We start from the raw sequence: 12,294 nt of genomic DNA on the forward strand, positions 1-12,294 counted from the left end.
CAGGATTCAAAAAAGAAAGACGTTAATCTCCCAAAGTGCAAAAGATACGCTGTGAACAGGATTCGAACCTGCGCGGGAATAACCCATTGGATTTCAAGTCCAACGCCTTAACCACTCGGCCATCACAGCTCTGCCATTCACCCTCACTACTAAAGGGAACTATCTTGTAGATTGTCGGATTTGGTTAAATAGCAAAAAAACTAAGACGCTGTGAACAGGATTCGAACCTGCGCGGGAATATCCCATTGGATTTCGAGTCCAACGCCTTAACCACTCGGCCATCACAGCACTCACGTCAGGGCTTCAAACACACTCAGGCAACTACTCACGAGGGTTTCACCATCTCAGAGTAACACATCAGCACAATTCAAAATGCAATATAACCAATTCTGTCCACATCACACTCACCCATACACAGCACACAATGTTTCGGAAATAAAACGGCAAACATTTAACCTGAGTTTCTAACTTTTAACTTGGATTTCTTTCATTCTCTTTCTCCCACTCTACAGTTTTGCTGTCTTTTTCTACTCGAGCAATTGTCTTATTTTGTGCCAGCGAGCAGTATTCACCAGTGACCTTTGAAGCAGGATTCAAAAAGAAGACGTTAATCTCCCAAAGTGCAAAAGATACGCTGTGAACAGGATTCGAACCTGCGCGGGAATAACCCACTGGATTTCAAGTCCAACGCCTTAACCACTCGGCCATCACAGCTCTGCCATTCACCCTCACTAGTAGGGGAACTATCTTGTAGATTGTCGGATTTGGTTAAATAGCAAAAAAAACTAAGACGCTGTGAACAGGATTCGAACCTGCGCGGGAATATCCCATTGGATTTCGAGTCCAACGCCTTAACCACTCGGCCATCACAGCACTCACGTCAGGGGCTTCAAACACACTCAGGCAACTACTCACGAGGGTTTCACCATCTCAGAGTAACACATCAGCACAATTCAAAATGCAATATAACCAATTCTGTCCACATCACACTCACCCATACACAGCACACAATGTTTCGGAAATAAAACGGCAAACATTTAACCTGAGTTTCTAACTTTTAACTTGGATTTCTTTCATTCTCTTTCTCCCACTCTACAGTTTTGCTGTCTATTTTCTACTCGAGCAATTGTCTTATTTTGTGCCAGCGAGCAGTATTCACCAGTGACCTTTGAAACGGGATTCAAAAAGAAAGACGTTAATCTCCCAAAGTGCAAAAAGATACGCTGTGAACAGGATTCGAACCTGCGCGGGAATAACCCATTGGATTTCAAGTCCAACGCCTTAACCACTCGGCCATCACAGCTCTGCCATTCACCCTCACTCAGTAAGGGAACTATTTTGTAGATTGTCGGATTTGGTTAAATAGCAAAAAAAAACTAAGACGCTGTGAACAGGATTCGAACCTGCGCGGGAATATCCCATTGGATTTCGAGTCCAACGCCTTAACCACTCGGCCATCACAGCACTCACGTCAGGGGCTTCAAACACACTCAGGCAACTACTCACGAGGGTTTCACCATCTCAGAGTAACACATCAGCACAATTCAAAATGCAATATAACCAATTCTGTCCACATCACACTCACCCATACACAGCACACAATGTTTCGGAAATAAAACGGCAAACATTTAACCTGAGTTTCTAACTTTTAACTTGGATTTCTTTCATTCTCTTTCTCCCACTCTACAGTTTTGCTGTCTATTTTCTACTCGAGCAATTGTCTTATTTTGTGCCAGCGAGCAGTATTCACCAGTGACCTTTGAAACGGATTCAAAAGAAAGACGTTAATCTCCCAAAGTGCAAAAAGATACGCTGTGAACAGGATTCGAACCTGCGCGGGAATAACCCATTGGATTTCAAGTCCAACGCCTTAACCACTCGGCCATCACAGCTCTGCCATTCACCCTCACTACTAAGGGAACTATTTTGTAGATTGTCGGATTTGGTTAAATAGCAAAACCCAACTAAGACGCTGTGAACAGGATTCGAACCTGCGCGGGAATATCCCATTGGATTTCGAGTCCAACGCCTTAACCACTCGGCCATCACAGCACTCACGTCAGGGGCTTCAAACACACTCAGGCAACTACTCACGAGGGTTTCACCATCTCAGAGTAACACATCAGCACAATTCAAAATGCAATATAACCAATTCTGTCTACATCACACTCACCCATACACAGCACACAATGTTTCGGAAATAAACGGCGGCAAACATTTAACCTGAGTTTCTAACTTTTAACTTGGATTTCTTTCATTCTCTTTCTCCCACTCTACAGTTTTGCTGTCTATTTTCTACTCGAGCAATTATTTGTCTTATTTTGTGCCAGCGAGCAGTATTCACCAGTGACCTTTGAAACGGGATTCAAAAAGAAAGACGTTAATCTCCCAAAGTGCAAAAAGATACGCTGTGAACAGGATTCGAACCTGCGCGGGAATAACCCATTGGATTTCAAGTCCAACGCCTTAACCACTCGGCCATCACAGCTCTGCCATGCACCCTCATCAGTAAGGGAACTATTTTGTAGATTGTCGGATTTGGTTAAATAGCAAAACCCAACTAAGACGCTGTGAACAGGATTCGAACCTGCGCGGGAATATCCCATTGGATTTCGAGTCCAACGCCTTAACCACTCGGCCATCACAGCACTCACGTCAGGGGCTTCAAACACACTCAGGCAACTACTCACGAGGGTTTCACCATCTCAGAGTAACACATCAGCACAATTCAAAATGCAATATGACCAATTCTGTCCACATCACACTCACCCATACACAGCACACAATGTTTCGGAAATGAAACGGCAAACATTTAACCTGAGTTTCTAACTTTTAACTTGGATTTCTTTCATTCTCTTTCTCCCACTCTACAGTTTTGCTGTTTATTTTCTACTCGAGCAATTATTTGTCTTATTTTGTGCCAGCGAGCAGTATTCACCAGTGACCTTTGAAACGGGATTCAAAAGAAAGACGTTAATCTCCCAAAGTGCAAAAGATACGCTGTGAACAGGATTCGAACCTGCGCGGGAATAACCCATTGGATTTCAAGTCCAACGCCTTAACCACTCGGCCATCACAGCTGTGCCATTCACCCTCATCAGTAAAGGGAACTATTTTGTAGATTGTCGGATTTGGTTAAATAGCAAAAAAAACTAAGACGCTGTGAACAGGATTCGAACCTGCGCGGGAATATCCCATTGGATTTCGAGTCCAACGCCTTTTCTCTTTAATAAAATTTTATTACAGAAGATATTGTACATGAAGCATTTATAATGTTACATAAAAGGCTAAAAGGTATCACAGATGTTGAATTGCATTCACGTCATGTATAACATTACATGAATTTCATTCTTGAAACGGATACTTAAATACAAGCTTACTACCGTCTAAGTCCAGGAAGTTTACTGGCATGATATATCGCTGAATAAACTTATCAGCACGGTTTTCAAATTGATACCTTGACCACAACAGATTAAAGTGTTGTTTTGCGTAACAGTTGAATAATTTTTCCAGACTGAGATTGCATCTCTGTAAAGAAAGAACCGCTCTTTTCTTGAAAACAGAGATTCTATATACAGATAGCAATATGTTGATACTGTGCTCAGACGAGACTGATTTGTCATGATTAAAACCAAATAGAAGCCAGGAAACTAACTGATTAAATGAAAATCCAGTGTCCTTCATTAAATCTGTGAACAGAGATTTAAGAACGGAAATTGTGTCATACAATTCATCACAGAATACAAACATATGAAGCAAATTTTCAACTTCAGTTTTACAAACCGGACACAGGTTAGTGTCTGTTTTGCCATATTTGAATAATTTTTCATTTGTGTAGATAATATTATGACTTAACCTGAAATCCAAATCAATTTGTTCAGAGGATTTATCTATCAAGAATACACTTTTCCAAACTTTTGGCCAGTTAATGTCAATTGCATAGTTATCCCAGAATGAAATGGCTGTTGGCTCACAAAATAATGCATTAACAAATAAGGAATAATTAAATTTAACTGTGAGATCTTTAGAAGAAATATTTACATCATCTTTGCAAATAACAGCATCAGAATAATGTTCATTGTTATGTTTTATCGTTTTACTGGATAAAATTGACAACCACTCACTTGGTAATGACTGAATGATAATACAGTATGCTGTCTGTATCTCTGACACAGGTATATCATGTCTGTGGTCGTGTATAATTTCTTTTATTGCTGGAAGAGGTAAAAAGCCGGGGATAAACTCATAACAAATGTCGGCAATAGTAACAATGCCTGAATCAATGAAAAATCTAAACAACAGCATTTTGCCCTTATAGCAAATGTGCGGATTATGAAACAAAGGCTGCGACATGATATCCTCGTGCTTAGTGACAAGTAGTCGCCTGCCGCACGTGATTTCGTCCCATGCAATCAAAACCTCAGCATAGAACGTGTTCATATGGGTCAAAACCAGGACGACTGTAAACAATACTGAAAATGTTTTCTTCAAACCCATGTTCATGTATTGGGACATGAACTTTACAGAACACGTTTGCTTCCATACTGCATGGAAATTGACATCCATGAGTTTTCGAATGACTTTTAATCTAAATGCATATATTTTGTATTTAAAATATGGAATTGATAATCCCCTGTGTAAAATGACCACAGCATGTCGACTGCTTGACCAGTGGGGTTTTACCGCCCCAGATAAAATGTGAAATTGCTGAATTTATTTCTTTCCTTGCCCACTCTGGAACAGGCACTACATGTACAGTATACCACAACCTTGACATTATGAACGTATTTATCACAATAGACTTACCCTGTAAGGATAAGTTTCTTTGTGACCACAACCCTAACAGAGACTTAATTTTAGATATTTTGGTTTTCCAGTTTTTGCTTTCACATTCAGCTTTATTAGGACCAAGGAAAATCCCTAATAGTTTGACACAGTCATTTTTAACAGTAACTGGTAAGTTAAAATTTATATTGTTTGACCGGGCTTTACCTAAACACAGAACTTGAGATTTTGTTAGATTGACCTTTGCCCCGGTTGCATCACAATAGTCATTCACAGTGTCGAAAGTATTATATACAGACTGTGCATCAGACACTGTAACAGTAGTGTCGTCTGCATGTTGATATATTAAAGATGAGCACTGATTTGTGATTTGCACCGCATGTATAGATGAGTTAGCCTTAATGAGTAAATTCAAGGGTTGACTAACAATAACAAAAATTAAGCTACTGAGGGGATCACCTTGTCGGACAGATTGTTCTATTGGAAAATATGGTGTAAAGGTGACCATTGATTTTACACTGCTTTTTAAGTCAGTGTATAAAGTTTGGATCAAGAAATGAATGATGTACCAAAATTTAGTTTTTCCAAAATCTTGAAAATGAATGAATGTGAGACGCGATCAAATGCTTTTCTTGATCAATCGTGATTAGATATGCATCTTCATTATCTTTATCCGCTATTTCTATAACGTCTCTCATAGAGAGAATGTTGTCGGAAATATCCCTTCCTGGAACACAACATGACTGTTCCGGCGAAATTATTTTGACATAATTGTTTTTAATTTAAGAGCAAGCGAACGAGATATAAGTTTACAATCAACATTGAGTAACGAAATTGGTCTAAAATTTCTGAGGTCTGTTTTATCACCCTTTTCTTATAGAAGAGGCTAATAACACCTTTTTCATTGATCTTGACATGGTTTTTTCATCAAAAAATACATTTCACCACTCGTCCAAATATGGGTTTAAAGTATCTCCCAAAATGCAGCATAAAATTCAACTGTAAGTCCATCGTTACCTGGAGATTTATTTCTTTTCATACCTTTCAGAGCATTAGTTAGATCTTCTATGGAAATAGCATCTTCAAGACTTTCTCTATCTTTATCTGGAAGAACATCAGTTATTAAATCTAGAATTTTATCTTGCTTATATAGATCAGTTTCTCCGATTGAATATAACTTGGAATAAAATGAATATGCGTGATCAAGAATATCTTCAGTTCTACGAGTTAAACCATTTTTTGTCATAATTTCTTTGATGCAATTAGATTCTTGTTTACATTTTTCTAAATGTAAGAAAAAAGATGTGTTTTATCACATTCTAAAGCCCACTGAACTTTTGAGCGTAGAATAGCCCCTTGACATTTAGTTTGTTCATATTTCTCCAAATCTCTATGAAGACTTTGGATGTACGTAAGATCATGATTAGGATGTTTAGATAACTTGTCATATTCGCGGCGTAAATTATTTTGCAATTTGTAGTATTCACATTTTTTCTTCTTTGCTTTTTTGCAAGAAAAATAAATTGCACATTTTTTAAGTTTATATTTAAGGTTATCCCACCATATTAATGTTTCTTCTTCATAAAGTGGACATAATAAACTTTCATTGATAATGCTTATCACCCTCAGCCGAAATTCAGTGTTCTGAAGCAACTGATTATTGAAAACCCATAATCCAGCACCTTTCTCTACATGAGAGAAATCTAAATTTAGGCATGTGATATTATGATCGCTTTTAGTTGAATATTTTATATATGTATTCATTACATGAGGAATTAGGGATCTAGAAATCAAAATGAAATCAATACGAGACTGTTTCATTTCGCCTTCGACAATTTGCTGTCGTGTGAATTCTCTCTTATCTGGATTTCTGTATCTCCATATATCACATAGGTTTTTGCAACGTATGATGTTTTGTAATTTATTACTACTCTTAATATTAAAGGATTTCATATTAGCTGCTCTATCCATGAATACATCTGTAATCTCATTATAATCTCCTGCTGCTATCACATTATCTCCTGATAAATATGTAACTAATAAGTCATAAAATACAATTCTCTCAGTTGCATTATTTGGTGCATAAACATTTACACATGAATACAGAACGCTATCATGTTCAAAAGTCACTTTTAAAAGTCTACCAGTGTTGTCACAACTGTGAAAATTTACCTTGTTGGGAAACCGTGACGAGAAGAGTATTGCCACTCCCTTCCTTTTTTCATTGGGACAATTATTAATAAATATTTGCCCTTGCCACAGATGTTTATAGTGTTTTACGAAATCGTCATCCCAAAAGTTTCCTGAAGAAAACAAATATCAGCATGTGAATTTTTCACAGTTGTGAAAACATGATGAACTTTAGAAACATCTCTCAGACCATTCACATTCCATGACATGATTACCACCATGACAATTAAGGTGTAATAGAGGTGATACATTGTTAATCTTCGTATTCACATTCAAAGTCATTCACGTCATGTTTTTTACCATCAACTTTACCTCTAGCCTTGACCTTTCTCATTTGCTTCTTACTCATTCCATTCCCTCCATTTACTGCTTTTTTCCTCTTTCTTTCCTCAGACAAGCTGACAACTCTTTCCTCATTCATACCTTGTATTTTTTTAAATTTGGTATTCTGCTTACCATTGGCTGGAGATGGTTTGTGATCAGTTTTCTCCTCGCCAATAACCTCTTTCTCTCCCTTTCCTTCTTCTTCATTCTCACTTTTACTCCCACCCTTTTCATTCTCACTTTCCACATTCATTCTCTCTTCTACAACATCATGAGGTTCAATGACAGATGCACTATCCGTTTTGTCGTTTACTTTGCTGTTGGTTTTAGTAGGGCCCGACAAAGACCAGTCATTTTCATAATTGGCTGTCTCCCCTTCAATCGGTTCCATACACAAACTATATGGATCCATATACACACTGTCTTCGATTGTCTCATTTTCTGAAACAGATGTATGTCTAGTTTGTTCTGTGACTGGTTCTTCATTCCTGTTTATGTCACATTTGCATTGTCTCATAAAATGTTTGCAATTGCCACAACGTCTTTTTCGTGGACAAACTCGTGCAATGTGTCCTTTTCGTGGCAAACACGGCACTCCACCAACTGGCATTCAGCCATGACATGATCTGTTTCGAAACACAGGTTGCACGTTTTAACTTGTCCATTATGAATGATCCTGAAATGTTGAGGTCCATCACACGTGTCGAATTTCACACTGTATGGAAGCGACTTTAATCCCGAAGGAAATTTAACTCTGACATACCTAGTTCCATCTGTGATTTTCCTCTTTGCGTCTTTTATGAAATGTCTCTTTTATATCGGAGACTGCCTCTACGCCGAATGCATGTAACATGTCCATGATTTGACTGTCTTCGATGTAGGGGGTTAGATGTAAAAATGACACAACCAAGGATTTATCTGTAACAAGTCTACAGTTGTATCCTTTTCCACTGATGGAAATCTCCCCCGCCACAACTTTTGCGGTTTCCACATCACACACAGTGACTTCATACCAGCCGCCTCTCGGTACACATGCAAATACACTTTCTTCACCAAAATCATCTTCTATCGCATTAATAATATCAGATGCTTTTACTCTATCAAATCCAGTCTCTACTCTCAAAGTAGCCTCTTTCTTGTACTCACGTTTGTGAAATTCAGACGTATTCAGTCCGCCATTTCTTTTTGTTTTCATCACAGGCATTATCTGAGCCCAGTTCCTTCATCGTGCAGATTATGTCAAGCACACCTCTCTATTGCTGATAGGTGGTGACTTCTCACAATACCTTCGGTTGTTTAAGAACTTCCATGATGTGTTTATCAGTCGGTAAATATGAAAACTTGCTGAATCTGCAGAGAGCCGATGAAAGCACGTCCACCCTCAATCAAATCAAGGGAGGCAATCCAAAAGAAAGACGTTAATCTCCCAAAGTGCAAAAGATACGCTGTGAACAGGATTCGAACCTGCGCGCGAATAACCCATTGGATTTCAAGTCCAACGCCTTAACCACTCGGCCATCAACAGCTCTGCCATTCACCCTCATCAGTAAGGGAACTATTTTGTAGATTGTCGGATTTGGTTAAATAGCAAAAAAAAAATTAAGACGCTGTGAACAGGATTCGAACCTGCGCGGGAATATCCCATTGGATTTCGAGGTCCAACGCCTTAACCACTCGGCCATCACAGCATTCACATCAGGGGCTTCAAACACACTCAGGCAACTACTCACGAGGGTTTCACCATCTCAGAGTAACACATCAGCACAATTCAAAATGCAATATAACCAATTCTGTCTACATCACACTCACCCATACACAGCACACAATGTTTCGGAAATAAAACGGCAAACATTTAACCTGAGTTTCTAACTTTTAACTTGGATTTCTTTCATTCTCTTTCTCCCACTCTACAGTTTTGCTGTCTATTTTCTACTCGAGCAATTATTTGTCTTATTTTGTGCCAGCGAGCAGTATTCACCAGTGACCTTTGAAACAGGATTCAAAGAAAGACGTTAATCTCCCAAAGTGCAAAAGATACGCTGTGAACAGGATTCGAACCTGCGCGGGAATAACCCATTGGATTTCAAGTCCAACGCCTTAACCACTCGGCCATCACAGCTCTGCCATTCACCCTCATCAGTAAGGGAACTATTTTGTAGATTGTCGGATTTGGTTAAATAGCAAAAAACCAACTAAGACGCTGTGAACAGGATTCGAACCTGCGCGGGAATATCCCATTGGATTTCAGAGTCCAACGCCTTAACCACTCGGCCATCACAGCACTCACATCAGGGGCTTCAAACACACTCAGGCAACTACTCACGAGGGGTTTCACCATCTCAGAGTAACACATCAGCACAATTCAAAATGCAATATAACCAATTCTGTCTACATCACACTCACCCATACACAGCACACAATGTTTCGGAAATAAAACGGCAAACATTTAACCTGAGTTTCTAACTTTTTAACTTGGATTTCTTTCATTCTCTTTCTCCCACTCTACAGTTTTGCTGTCTATTTTCTACTCGAGCAATTATTTGTCTTATTTTGTGCCAGCGAGCAGTATTCACCAGTGACCTTTGAAGCAGGATTCAAAAAGAAAGACGTTAATCTCCCAAAGTGCAAAAGATACGCTGTGAACAGGATTCGAACCTGCGCGCGAATAACCCATTGGATTTCAAGTCCAACGCCTTAACCACTCGGCCATCACAGCTCTGCCATTCACCCTCATCAGTAAAGGGAACTATTTTGTAGATTGTCGGATTTGGTTAAATAGCAAAAAAACCCCACTAAGACGCTGTGAACAGGATTCGAACCTGCGCGGGAATATCCCATTGGATTTCGAGTCCAACGCCTTAACCACTCGGCCATCCACAGCACTCACGTCAGGGGCTTCAAACACACTCAGGCAACTACTCACGAGGGTTTCACCATCTCAGAGTAACACATCAGCACAATTCAAAATGCAATATAACCAATTCTGTCTACATCACACTCCACCCATACACAGCACACAATGTTTCCGGAAATAAAACGGCAAACATTTAACCTGAGTTTCTAACTTTTAACTTGGATTTCTTTCATTCTCTTTCTCCCACTCTACAGTTTTGCTGTCTATTTTCTACTCGAGCAATTATTTGTCTTATTTTGTGCCAGCGAGCAGTATTCACCAGTGACCTTTGAAACGGGATTCAAAAAGAAAGACGTTAATCTCCCAAAGTGCAAAAAGATACGCTGTGAACAGGATTCGAACCTGCGCGGGAATAACCCATTGGATTTCAAGTCCAACGCCTTAACCACTCGGCCATCACAGCTCTGCCATTTCACCCTCATCAGTAAAGGGAACTATTTTGTAGATTGTCGGATTTGGTTAAATAGCAAAAAACCAACTAAGACGCTGTGAACAGGATTCGAACCTGCGCGGGAATATCCCATTGGATTTCGAGTCCAACGCCTTAACCACTCGGCCATCCACAGCACTCACATCAGGGGCTTCAAACACACTCAGGCAACTACTCACGAGGGTTTCACCATCTCAGAGTAACACATCAGCACAATTCAAAATGCAATATAACCAATTCTGTCTACATCACACTCCACCCATACACAGCACACAATGTTTCGGAAATAAAACGGCAAACATTTTAACCTGAGTTTTCTAACTTTTAACTTGGATTTCTTTCATTCTCTTTCTCCCACTCTACAGTTTTGCTGTCTATTTTCTACTCGAGCAATTATTTGTCTTATTTTGTGCCAGCGAGCAGTATTCACCAGTGACCTTTGAGCAGGATTCAAAGAAAGACGTTAATCTCCCAAAGTGCAAAAAGATACGCTGTGAACAGGATTCGAACCTGCGCGGGAATAACCCATTGGATTTCAAGTCCAACGCCTTAACCACTCGGCCATCCCAGCTCTGCCATTCACCCTCATCAGTAAAGGGAACTATTTTTGTAGATTGTCAGATTTGGTTAAATAGCAAAAAAAACCCACTAAGACGCTGTGAACAGGATTCGAACCTGCGCGGGAATATCCCATTGGATTTCGAGGTCCAACGCCTTAACCACTCGGCCATCACAGCACTCACGTCAGGGGCTTCAAACACACTCAGGCAAGCTACTCCACGAGGGTTTCACCATCTCAAGGTAACACATCAGCGCAATTCAAAATGCAATATAACCAATTCTGTCTACATCACACTCCCCATACAGCACAGCACACAATGTTTCGGAAATAAAACGGCAAACATTTAACCTCGGAGTTTCTAACTTTTTTTAACTTGGATTTCTTTCTTTTCTCTTTCTCCCCACTCTACAGTTTTGCTGTCTATTTTCTACTCGAGCAATTATTTGTCTTATTTTGTGCCAGCGAGCAGTATTCACCAGTGACCTTTGGAGCTGGGATTCAAAGAAGACGTTAATCTCCCAAAGTGCAAAGATACGCTGTGAACAGGATTCGAACCTGCCCGCGAATAACCTGTATTGATTTCAAGTCCAACGCCCTAACCACTCGGCCATCACAGCTGTGCCATTCACCCTCATCAGTAAGGGAACTATTTTGTAGATTGTCGGATTTGGTTAAATAGCAAAAAAACCACTAAGACGCTGTGAACAGGATTCGAACCTGCGCGGGAATATCCCATTGGATTTCGAGTCCAACGCCTTAACCGCTCGGCCATCATTAGCACTCACGTCAGGGGGCTTCAAACACACTCAGCAGCAACTTCTCACGAGGGTTTCACCCATCTCAGAGTAACACATCAGCACAATTCAAAATGCAATATAACCAATTCTGTCCCACATCGCACTCCATTGCATACACAGCGCACAATGTTTCCGGAAATAAACGGCAAACATTTAACCTGAGTTTCTAACTTTTTAACTTGGATTTCTTTCATTCTCTTTCTCCCCACTCTACAGTTTGCTGTCTATTTTCTACTCGAGCAATTATTTGTCTTATTTTGTGCCAGCGAGCGAGTATTCACCAGTGACCTTT

General features: G+C 39.8%; 22 non-coding genes across 22 annotated transcripts; all 22 read right to left on the reverse strand.

Moving 5' to 3' along the window:
- Positions 1–47: 47 nt before the first annotated feature.
- Positions 48–129, reverse strand: Trnas-uga. The gene has a single exon. It is a non-coding gene; the product is annotated as a tRNA-Ser (tRNA).
- A 77-nt stretch (positions 130–206) lies between these two features.
- On the reverse strand, positions 207–288 carry Trnas-cga. Its single transcript has one exon. It is a non-coding gene; the product is annotated as a tRNA-Ser (tRNA).
- A 344-nt stretch (positions 289–632) lies between these two features.
- Positions 633–714, reverse strand: Trnas-uga. The gene has a single exon. It is a non-coding gene; the product is annotated as a tRNA-Ser (tRNA).
- A 77-nt stretch (positions 715–791) lies between these two features.
- Positions 792–873, reverse strand: Trnas-cga. The gene has a single exon. It is a non-coding gene; the product is annotated as a tRNA-Ser (tRNA).
- A 348-nt stretch (positions 874–1,221) lies between these two features.
- Positions 1,222–1,303, reverse strand: Trnas-uga. Its single transcript has one exon. It is a non-coding gene; the product is annotated as a tRNA-Ser (tRNA).
- Positions 1,304–1,382: 79 nt separating this feature from the next.
- Positions 1,383–1,464, reverse strand: Trnas-cga. Its single transcript has one exon. It is a non-coding gene; the product is annotated as a tRNA-Ser (tRNA).
- A 346-nt stretch (positions 1,465–1,810) lies between these two features.
- On the reverse strand, positions 1,811–1,892 carry Trnas-uga. The gene has a single exon. It is a non-coding gene; the product is annotated as a tRNA-Ser (tRNA).
- Positions 1,893–1,970: 78 nt separating this feature from the next.
- On the reverse strand, positions 1,971–2,052 carry Trnas-cga. The gene has a single exon. It is a non-coding gene; the product is annotated as a tRNA-Ser (tRNA).
- A 354-nt stretch (positions 2,053–2,406) lies between these two features.
- Positions 2,407–2,488, reverse strand: Trnas-uga. Its single transcript has one exon. It is a non-coding gene; the product is annotated as a tRNA-Ser (tRNA).
- A 78-nt stretch (positions 2,489–2,566) lies between these two features.
- On the reverse strand, positions 2,567–2,648 carry Trnas-cga. The gene has a single exon. It is a non-coding gene; the product is annotated as a tRNA-Ser (tRNA).
- A 350-nt stretch (positions 2,649–2,998) lies between these two features.
- Trnas-uga lies at positions 2,999–3,080 on the reverse strand. Its single transcript has one exon. It is a non-coding gene; the product is annotated as a tRNA-Ser (tRNA).
- A 5,662-nt stretch (positions 3,081–8,742) lies between these two features.
- Trnas-uga lies at positions 8,743–8,825 on the reverse strand. Its single transcript has one exon. It is a non-coding gene; the product is annotated as a tRNA-Ser (tRNA).
- Positions 8,826–8,904: 79 nt separating this feature from the next.
- On the reverse strand, positions 8,905–8,987 carry Trnar-ucg. Its single transcript has one exon. It is a non-coding gene; the product is annotated as a tRNA-Arg (tRNA).
- Positions 8,988–9,336: 349 nt separating this feature from the next.
- Positions 9,337–9,418, reverse strand: Trnas-uga. The gene has a single exon. It is a non-coding gene; the product is annotated as a tRNA-Ser (tRNA).
- Positions 9,419–9,497: 79 nt separating this feature from the next.
- Trnaq-cug lies at positions 9,498–9,580 on the reverse strand. The gene has a single exon. It is a non-coding gene; the product is annotated as a tRNA-Gln (tRNA).
- Positions 9,581–9,933: 353 nt separating this feature from the next.
- Trnas-uga lies at positions 9,934–10,015 on the reverse strand. Its single transcript has one exon. It is a non-coding gene; the product is annotated as a tRNA-Ser (tRNA).
- Positions 10,016–10,097: 82 nt separating this feature from the next.
- On the reverse strand, positions 10,098–10,180 carry Trnas-cga. Its single transcript has one exon. It is a non-coding gene; the product is annotated as a tRNA-Ser (tRNA).
- A 354-nt stretch (positions 10,181–10,534) lies between these two features.
- On the reverse strand, positions 10,535–10,616 carry Trnas-uga. Its single transcript has one exon. It is a non-coding gene; the product is annotated as a tRNA-Ser (tRNA).
- An 81-nt stretch (positions 10,617–10,697) lies between these two features.
- On the reverse strand, positions 10,698–10,780 carry Trnas-cga. The gene has a single exon. It is a non-coding gene; the product is annotated as a tRNA-Ser (tRNA).
- Positions 10,781–11,132: 352 nt separating this feature from the next.
- Positions 11,133–11,214, reverse strand: Trnas-uga. Its single transcript has one exon. It is a non-coding gene; the product is annotated as a tRNA-Ser (tRNA).
- An 83-nt stretch (positions 11,215–11,297) lies between these two features.
- On the reverse strand, positions 11,298–11,380 carry Trnar-ucg. The gene has a single exon. It is a non-coding gene; the product is annotated as a tRNA-Arg (tRNA).
- Positions 11,381–11,901: 521 nt separating this feature from the next.
- Positions 11,902–11,984, reverse strand: Trnas-cga. The gene has a single exon. It is a non-coding gene; the product is annotated as a tRNA-Ser (tRNA).
- Between the last annotated feature and the right edge of the window lie 310 nt (positions 11,985–12,294).

Source organism: Haliotis rubra, unplaced genomic scaffold, assembly GCF_003918875.1.
Source record: "Haliotis rubra isolate DU_JTF1 unplaced genomic scaffold, ASM391887v1 Scf571, whole genome shotgun sequence".
Classification (NCBI taxonomy): domain Eukaryota; kingdom Metazoa; phylum Mollusca; class Gastropoda; order Lepetellida; family Haliotidae; genus Haliotis; species Haliotis rubra.